The sequence below is a fragment of the Octopus sinensis genome, linkage group LG4 (genome assembly GCF_006345805.1).
Source record: "Octopus sinensis linkage group LG4, ASM634580v1, whole genome shotgun sequence".
NCBI classification, from domain to species: Eukaryota; Metazoa; Mollusca; class Cephalopoda; order Octopoda; family Octopodidae; genus Octopus; species Octopus sinensis.
Window position 1 is genome coordinate 58052619 of NC_043000.1, and position 9748 is coordinate 58062366.

Below are 9748 nucleotides of genomic sequence, written 5' to 3' on the forward strand. Positions count from 1 at the left end.
TGAAATTTTGGTGGGAGGGGACTAATCGATTACATCGACTCCAGTTTTTCACTGATACTTAATTTATCGACCTCAAAAGAATAAAAGGCAAATTTGACCTCAGAACATAGAGACGGGCAAAATAGCATTGAACATTTTGAGCGGTACACTGACAATTCTGCCAGCCCACCACCTAGTAATAATGGTTTCAAATTTTGGCACAAGCTCAGCAGCTTTGGGGAAGGGCTAAATCGATTATATCGACTCTAGTGTTCAACTGGTACTTATTTTATCGAACCTGAAAGGATGACAAGCAAAGTCGACCCCCGACGGAATTTGAACTCAGAACGTAAAGACGGACGAAATGCCGCCCAGCATTTTGCCCGGCATGCCAACGATTTTGCCAGCTAAGTCACCTTAATGACGATAACAACATCATTTCTGATTCGTTCTTTTCGATACCAGTCAAATACATGGATCGATTTCATCGATTATACCCTTCCCTTATAATTTATGACATTCTGCCTACGTTATAAATTAATATTTGGCATTTTGTTACGTCCCTTTACGTTTCCAATTCAAATCACTCCAGGATTGACTTTCAACAATCATGGGTAGATAAAAGAAGCAACAATTATATATATGTACTAGAAATCGATTCAGCTGACTTATACCCGTTCCCAGAATGTGTAGCTTTGTGACAATGTTGAGAAATTGTCATCTTGTGGTTTTTGTTTCCTCTTTGTAACCTCATTCGAGGCCCTTGTGGCAAATAATAAAATCCTGTTATTATCATTATTATAATTATTATTATCATTATCATGATCGTTCTCTTTTGAAACTGAGAAAGAAAGAGGAAGGAGTGGACGCTGAAGTGACTACGATAGTAATGATGATGATCACGAATACAATGATGACAGCAGTTATTAAAAGAGACAGCAAAGAATACGAGGTATTTCATCAATTCCGATGTAAATTTCCAGGTGCCTTGTATAATTTACCAAAAAAATTTATTACACACACAAAGAAAAGAGAAAATTTTTTTTAAGAAATCATTCAGCAAAATCCCAAAAGCTGACAAGTGAGTAAAACTGACTGACAGGAAACAGAATCTCAATTAAATTGTAAGACGTAATCAAAATATATAAACTCATGTGACCAAATTTATCTAGATTGATTTCGCAAGACCCTTTGACGAAACCTGATATCAATATGATTTTTAATATTAATATATAATAATAATGATAATAATAACTCACCTTTTTTCTTTAATATAATGAATTAACAAAATCGTTACAATTTCTCTGCTTCCAGTGTGAGGAAGGTTATACATATTAATCAAATGCATATATATATATATATATATATATATGATTTCCAGAAAAGCAGGAGGGTAGGGAAAAACTTATGGAATGATATTTGTGAATTCTTTCTTTCAAATATGTAGAAGATCAAATTTCGAGTATAATAATAATAATCAAGAGATTGAAAACCACCGGCACAGTTCGAACTCAAAATCGAGAGGGGAGAAATTACAAAAAATTAGTTTGCTTTTTTTTTTTTTTTTTTTTTCAAAGGAGAGTGGGAGATTGGAAAGTAAACGTTTGGAAAGAATATTAGTGACAGAAAAGAAGATGAGTAGCATCAATTAGAAATTGATACTGGAGCTAAAATTTGTCCGACACAATAATCTCAGCCATCTCCAACAAGTAAAGAATCATAATAATGAGTGATGTAAATATTTAAAATATAATTTATTTCATTGAATATGCACATGAAATAATGCATATATTACAATTAAGTAGATGGATAGCTATGAATGAATGAATGGTATAATAATAAATGATGTAATAAACTATTTAGAAAAGGAAAAAAAACACTCTAACGTTGGGCAGTATACTTCTTAAAATTCGTGTGAATGAGTGAATCTTCCATATAAACCTAAACTGAAGGATCAGTTCAGTCACTCGGATCGAAGACAAGCCTAGCCATTCTTATAATCTTTAAAAAGCAAAAAAAAAAAAAAAAAAAAAAGTTTTCCGGTAGCCCATCTTTTCCATTCTATATCTCTCAAAGCGTAGCGATTTCTTACAACGACACAAGATCGACTTCGGTAGTTGATTTATAATCTACTGAACTCTTACTAATATTTAATTTATATACCCCCAGAGGAATGTGAATTCGAAATCAAGAACAAAACTACGAAGTATTTTGTTGTCTCAGTGCTGGAACAAAATAATTTCTTCTTTATAAATAAATCATTCGGGCGCAAAATAATTCATGTAATGATGTGTATTCAATGATGAAAGCCTATAAATATTGTACTGTTTTAATTTCTGGAAAAATGAAATACTGGGATTCAGTTCCTGAGGATGAAAATGTAAATGCAAGCTTTAAATAAGCTTTAAGTGAAAGCTTTAAATAAGAGCGAAATATATTTATGTACCTGGTCATTCTTTGTATTGAAAATATTGAGAAAACGTTCTTTCATTATACAACTAATACAAAATCCTGAAAGAACGATTCTGTAAGATTTGAAAAGCTGTTGCTTCATTTTTAAGGATGAAAATGCCATTCCACATAGAAACATGTATGTATACACTAATATTTGTGGACCGAATTCAAAACTTTGAGATAAATCGAAAAAGTACAACACTTAAACTTTCACTGCTTCATACAAACTATTTTCATTAAAGAAAGTGAAAGATTTGTAATGTTTTCAATACTGAATGCATACATACTGTCATTACTTCGCCTGGGTATCGACTGAACTGTCGACATACTATCTAAGCTTAATAATAGTTATAACAGTAAAAAAATGAATACATTAAAAGAAAATTATAAACAGAAAATAGATGTTAACATTTCGTCATCTGGATTTATGGACCGACGAACAGTTGGGTAAAAAGTGACGTTTTCTGGAGAATTCGATAAACCAATATAAAATCTTTCCAGACAATTTTCGAGCGGGGATAAATAGATAAAAACGAACAAAAGGTTTACTGCGAACTGAATAAGAATTAAGAAGCGAATAATGAACAGCACACCTTTTCTTCATCTCTTACAAAATGGTTTGTTTATTTAATGAAGGAAGAATGTTCCGTAGCGGATACACCTGCTTCTTTAGCGAATTTGTGGAAGAAAAAAAAAGGGCAGCATGGTTTTTGTTTTTTTCTTCTTCATTTACAATATCGGTATCATTTAAGGAAAAGATATAGAGATGAAATAAAGCAGTCGTTCTTTGAAATATCCTAACTCATTAATAAGCATTAATAATGTGTGTATGCGTGTTTTCAATATATACTCACCTGTGTTGTACGTATACATCACATATAATCTCGCGCTTCGTACAGACTTATACTCATATATCCTATTGCTATTCACAGGAAAGAACCTCCTGACACTTATAGTAGGGTTGGTCAGACCTGTTGTTCCTTTTAGTCATGAGTAAACAACCCTAAATTGGAAGCGAGACATTTTTGGAAGGTTTTCTGACGTGATCTACTTACATACCTTTATGGTGCTCCTTAGCAAAGAGAAGCTACTGGAAAGACTAATGAGATATGAATGATGAGTTATTCTTCAATAATCAATCACCAATAGATAAATATAAATTCCCAATAGGTAAATAGTAATGATTTCTATTGCCTAGTCACAAGACATATCTGTAAAGAAGGACAGTTACAGAGTGGAACTGGATGATTTACTTTCCTTATAGCTGGTTCAGATCCCTGAGGGTCACTTTACCTTTTCATTCCTCCAAATAAATTATCTACTAACAGAACACTATAAAACCCTCTACTGTGTGTACTATCAACACTTGCCCCGATTCAGAAATTATGAGTTCTTACTATGAGACAATGCAACACTTGTATATTCGATTGAATGCCTTCCAATAGTTGCCTAGTATTTTATTTCATTAATTTCAGACGAATGAAAGCGAAAGTTAATCCCAGTAAGAACTGAATTCAAACTTTGAATAATGAAACTAAACACCAGCAAGCATTTACTAGGGGTACGCAACCATGCCTGTCATACTAACGGCTGATAATTTTGGCACAAGGCCACAAATCTATATGGAAAGAATAAAATCGATTAAACCAATACCACTACTCCAGCGGGATTTGAACTCGGGACATAAAAGAATGTATCTAAACGCTGAAAGTATGCAATCCAATACTATACTGTTTCTACCACGAAGTTCCAAAATTACAGGTGAGACTATAAGGGTGGAGACGTCCTATTCTTTAAAAAAAAATATTAATGAGGTAGTGATTCGAACTTTGAACCAAAGTCGGGTTGTCGCCTCAGTAAATTGGGAACTTACACTTTATCCACTATTATAAGTGATTTCGGTCCAAGACTCTTTAAGGGAAAACCAAGTGGAGAGTTGTGACGACACAACTAAGTGCAGTGCAACCACTTCATCGAGAATCGAAACCGGCTCACAGAATCGATATACTGGGTACTTATCTTTTTCCCAATAGTGCTCGTCAGTTATAATACATAATTCTTTTTTTTTTTAATTTGATGCAAATGCAGAAAAACGAAACAAAACAAAAAACCCAAAGAACCTAAAATAAGTGTATATGGACAATGTAGAAAAGGTTACCATGGATATAACATTCTGTTCCCCTCCCCCATTCAATTAAGAGCAAGAGAAGATAGAAGATATTGTGATCGCTCTCTTTATCTCTTCCCATATGATCAGATTCAAAAACAACAAATTATCTAATATACATATGTTTATATGTATACAGAAAGGTGTTTATGTTTTGATGTGGTAGATAAACTGAAGAGAGAGAGATTTTCAGTAACATAGATTAATGAGATTAAAGCTAATAAAGCAAGTTTGCAAGGTATGTTTGCTTGGCATCATTCTTCGACAGCTGCAGCATTTTTATTTCTTCACACTTTTAAAAGACGTTAATAAATAAGTGGAAGCCTACGATTTATATAGTTTAGATACAAACGCGAAATATAGTGGGTAGTTACTGCAGCTAGAATTAAGGGAAACGAAGTAAATAGAAGTAAATACATCATCACTCGTTTGCTATTTAAGATTGTCATTAACAATTTATAATGAGCATTAATTGCTGAAAATTGGTTGGGGAAATAATAGAAAAGAAGAGAAAGAGTAGAGAGAGATGCTGTAATACGTAAGTTATGGATGACAAGGAAATCGGGGATCACAATATGAAATATATTACTTTGGAGATTGGACCCTGTTTTTGTAGCCATTCTTCGATTAGTAAGTGATATTTGAAAAACAGTTTAAGATATTGAATCGAAGAGAAGAAGAAATGGCGGAAGAAGGATGAGATTTAAAATTTATTTTTTAAAAAATTGAAAAAAAGACGAAAAGCGATAAAACAAGCACAATACGAAAAGGTTAGAGTGAAACTAGAAAGAAAGAATTAGCCACATATCAAAGAGTAGAAGGGAAAAAAATCTGTGAATGACCAACCAAGAACTGGAACGGCTGTTTTCTCCATTAAGGATAGACTGCCATTATGTCTAAAACCCAGGTGGAGGTGGGAATGTGATAATATTCTTCAGTAAGCAGTGGTAATCTTTATCATAGACTGCAAAGAAGAGAGGCGGACACTTGTTACTGCTCTCTGTACTGTTATTACACTATTCTTCACGCGCACAACTACTTTAGATCTTTGGTGCAACTCACAGCAGACTCTCTCTCTCTCTCTTTCTTTCTTTCTCTCTCTATCTTTCTCTCATCATGATCATTATTATTATTACTTGAAAGTCATTGTTACAAATGATAAATGTATATTAATTAGTTATTTGGTGCGACTAATAACAGACATATTTGAATCTGGAATTTTTGTCTTTCATATTATACCTACCAGTTGTCTAGAAATAATACTTAAACAGCAGAACCAAAAGATGCAGTTGAATTTGAAGACTATATCGATAATAACCTAGTGGTAGAATATCTTGATTGTCATGAAACCGGTTCAGTCAGCAAGGTTTAATAGTGGTTTAAACAGTTTTTGGTAACAGTCACAAGAATATTTACGGTAATAAATGCGCAAGTTAGTCATTAAGGGTCATCATCTCATCTTGTACAATCATCACCATTTACTATCGCAGGTGATTAATGGTAAACCTGTTGCAAGTTGACAACTAACAATTTGCCAAACGATAGGTATTAATAGTGGTGGCGGAGATATGACAACGGTAAAAACGATGATGACTGATCAAACTATACAAATTGATTTCCTTCAAAGGTATATCGCACAAGACTTCAATCAATCAGTCAGTCATAACGGAAAGGCAAATTGAGATGTTGTGAAGTTTATGCCTTTTCCAATGGCTTGAATGGCACCAATGAAGTGAAATGGCTACAACTAGGAATCGAGAAAAGAAGGTGACATCGATAATAATAATAACATTAAGGTGTTTTTAACGACAATAATAATAAAAGTAATAACAACCATAAAAAGAGCATTAGTGACTTATGAAGAAAATAAACTACCTGAAATATCGATTATCACAAATCGAATATTTAAAGGTTTATTTTCAACAAGAAGAAAATTGCCTATATATATATATATATATGTGTGTGTGTGTGTGTGTGTGTGTGTGTGTGTAATGTATGTGTACAGAACATGCACACACTCGATCAAACAAACACGTATGCTAGACGTAGCGTGTTTGACAAACATTTTCATTCATACATAATCTATGTCTCTAGTTAAATTACTCTGTACTTTTTTTTTAAATGCCAAAGTTTTAAATAATATGATATATATATATATATATATATATATATGAAATTAATGAACAAACATGTATAGTTTCATTTCTCAGCACGAGTGAATATGTAATAACATTTCAAAATATTTACACGTATGTGTATATAAACATTAAAAATGTGTACGTAGTTACGCACACACATACATTCATACATAGACACATACACACACACTCAATTATAGGTATCATACCGCATCGTCTCATCTCCATCTACTTCTATTTTACTTACCTACAATGATTTATTTCTCATTTCCTTCTCTACATTTAATTGTGTCGACCCTTGATTTCTTGCACGTTTACACAGCAGGCTCGAAACTATAAATCTCGAGTTGCAATTTTTTTTTTCTTTTTCTGCAAATTGTTGGTAAATGCCTCCGATTTTCGTCGTTAAGTAAAAATTTCTATATACTCAATACTCCATAATATACATATATATATATATATATTATATATATATATATATATATATATATATATATATATATATATATATATATCCAAGTTACAACAGTCGAAAGACTCGAAAGCTACAAATCTTAGAAGCGATTTTCTCAACGTTGTAGCTGTTGTTCTTGTTAAAATTTTCGTCTCTCACCTGTCTCACTAAATAATCCACTCAGTGTAAATATATAATAATATTTATATTATATATAAATGTGTGTGTGTGTTCTTATACGTTTAGATTCCCGGCCTTAAATCAACATTAAATAAGATAACGGTGCTCTCATGACTTGCTTTTTACAATGTTATAACAATTATTATTATCTCTTTCATTCTTCTTTGATTCACTATTTTTCCTCCCCCCTTCTCTCGTTTTTTCTCTCCTTCTATTTCTTCCTATCGTCCTTTTTTTTTGTTTTTCTTTTTTTTTATCCCACTCACTTTCTGCTCTACTCACGTTGTTTTCTTCCCTCTTCTTCTTTTTCTTTTTCCCCCTTCTCTTTCCCTTGCGCCTAATTCGGTCGTAGCTTCTTCCTTGTTAGCAGCAGCATCTTTGCTCAATAAATGATAAATGAATAAAATAGTGCCATGACAACCAGAGATAGTGGTCGATTGTATTCCCGGACCATCACTGAAGGACAGTGAAGATACTGTGACACAGAACGAATAAAGAGGGTGGGGGTTAGAGAACGAGAGAAGAGAAGCAGGGATAATAGAGGAGGAGAGACAGAAAAAAAGGACAGGACTGCTAAGGAATACTCGCTCTTTAACTAGATATGTATGTATAGATAGATGAACTATATATGTTTGATCAAATATATGCGTTTATCATGTATATATGATATTCTATCTAGATTGATATCTTTCCTCTTCTCTCTCTCTCTCTCTCTCTCTCTCTCTCTCTCTCTCCTTATAAACGCAGCAAGTTCTTTAAATATAAAACTCAGTTCTCTCACCAGAGTTTAATTCAGTCATCAGATATTCTAATGCCAAACCAGAATATAATATATCTATCTGTGAAGTATCCATGCATCCATCCACTAGTTATCACAGAGCACCAGACTATTTAACCTGGGCTGACCACAAAATAGTGACTTGAAAAAAATGAATGACCAAGAAAAGGAATACAGGGATAGAAGAAGAAGAAAAGTCAACAGTTTAATAATCTAATGAACGATCTCACCCAAATACTGACCATTCAGTCATCCCTACTCTTTCGATTCTACTTTTTCTTTCTTTATGCGTTGGTGGAGAAGAATCGTTTTTTGAGTTACTTTCCACCTCACTTCAATAGTGATTGAAAAAAAAAATCAACACATTAAATATATATAATATAAACACGTTAGCAAATTACTTTGGATCCCGGAAATATATGTATGTGTGTGTGTGTGATGGAGAGAAAGAGCGAGAGGAAGAAATTCTCGTTGTTTAATTGGCAAGCTTATTGGAATGTCTTTGATTAGGAAGTTTCCAATGTTGTGTCTGTTGTAAGTCACTCGTTTTCTTCTTCGTCTCTTCTTCCCTGCCTATTTTGCCTCTTTGAGGTGGTTCCTGCTGACCAGTTATTAGTAGGACTACGGTACTAGCAGCTATAAGTAAGATACAATTCCTACTATGATCATCTCAGAAACAAGCATCTTCTCAGAAGCGAAACTCAACAGCACAAAATTATTCATAATTCATAGTTTTATATTCAGAACGAGGCTTACATAAACTTCTCCTTTATTTTCACTTTTTCCTTCTGTCTTTCTAGCTATCTTTTTCTTTTTTGTTTTTCCTTTTCACTCGCTTTCACTTTCGCTCTCATTCTTTTTTTTTTACATTCTCTTTAATTTAATTTTTTTATCATATAATATAAAAATTTCCATCGTCGAACCATCTTAATGTATGTATTCTGCAAAATTCTCTCTCTCTGTCTCTCTCTCTCTCTCCGTATAAGTTTCTCTCTCTCTCTGTATAAGTCTCTCTTTCTCTCTCTCTTTCCATTCGTATTCACCATTCTGTCATAGTCCTTCGTATTCTTCTCAGTCACATCATCGGAACGTTGTCTCATCTCCACCTATCCATCTTTCATATATCTTAATCTATCAGCATAAATGCCTGATTTTATATCTTCCTCCTCGCTCCATTAATTAACATACCTTTTTATCTTTCTGTCTTCAATTATTTTTGCCACATCTATATAATAGCTATCCTTTAAAAAAAATAAATATCTCTATTTAATCATACTTTTTTCTTGACATTTCCTCGTCATTTTCTACCTATGACACAATCCCTATGTCTCTTTTTCAATCTTTCATGTACTTGGGAACAATTTTTAAATCATTTTATTTCTTGTACATTGTCTTTTATACGACATCTATTCATATTTCTATATATTTTCATCCCGATTACACACACACACACTCTCTCTCTCTCTCTCTCTTCTCTCTCTCTCTCTCTCTCTCTCTCTCTCTCTCTCTCTCTTTCTCTTTCACTTCCTGCTCTGTATTCTCTGTATTCTGAGTTTTTAATTACGTAAAAATTACAAATGTTAAAACAATTCATAGAA

The 9748-nt window shown here is 33.0% G+C and overlaps 1 protein-coding gene across 6 annotated transcripts in view; it reads right to left on the reverse strand.

Moving 5' to 3' along the window:
- LOC115210794 (regulator of G-protein signaling 17) overlaps positions 1–8865 on the reverse strand; it is a 379423-nt gene extending 370558 nt beyond the window's left edge. Inside the window, exons 1-2 of one of the 6 annotated variants that reach the window (XM_029779528.2) lie at positions 6986–8864; positions 5447–5564 (exon numbers count right to left, since the gene is read on the reverse strand). The gene's annotated coding sequence lies outside the window, so the exon portion shown is untranslated. Of the gene's footprint in view, positions 1–1238; positions 1261–3287; positions 3469–3492; positions 3514–5446; positions 5565–6985 lie in introns of those variants that run through there. The other 5 variants (XM_029779532.2, XM_029779527.2, XM_036501999.1 and 2 more) reach the window with 5 other exon arrangements.
- Between the last annotated feature and the right edge of the window lie 883 nt (positions 8866–9748).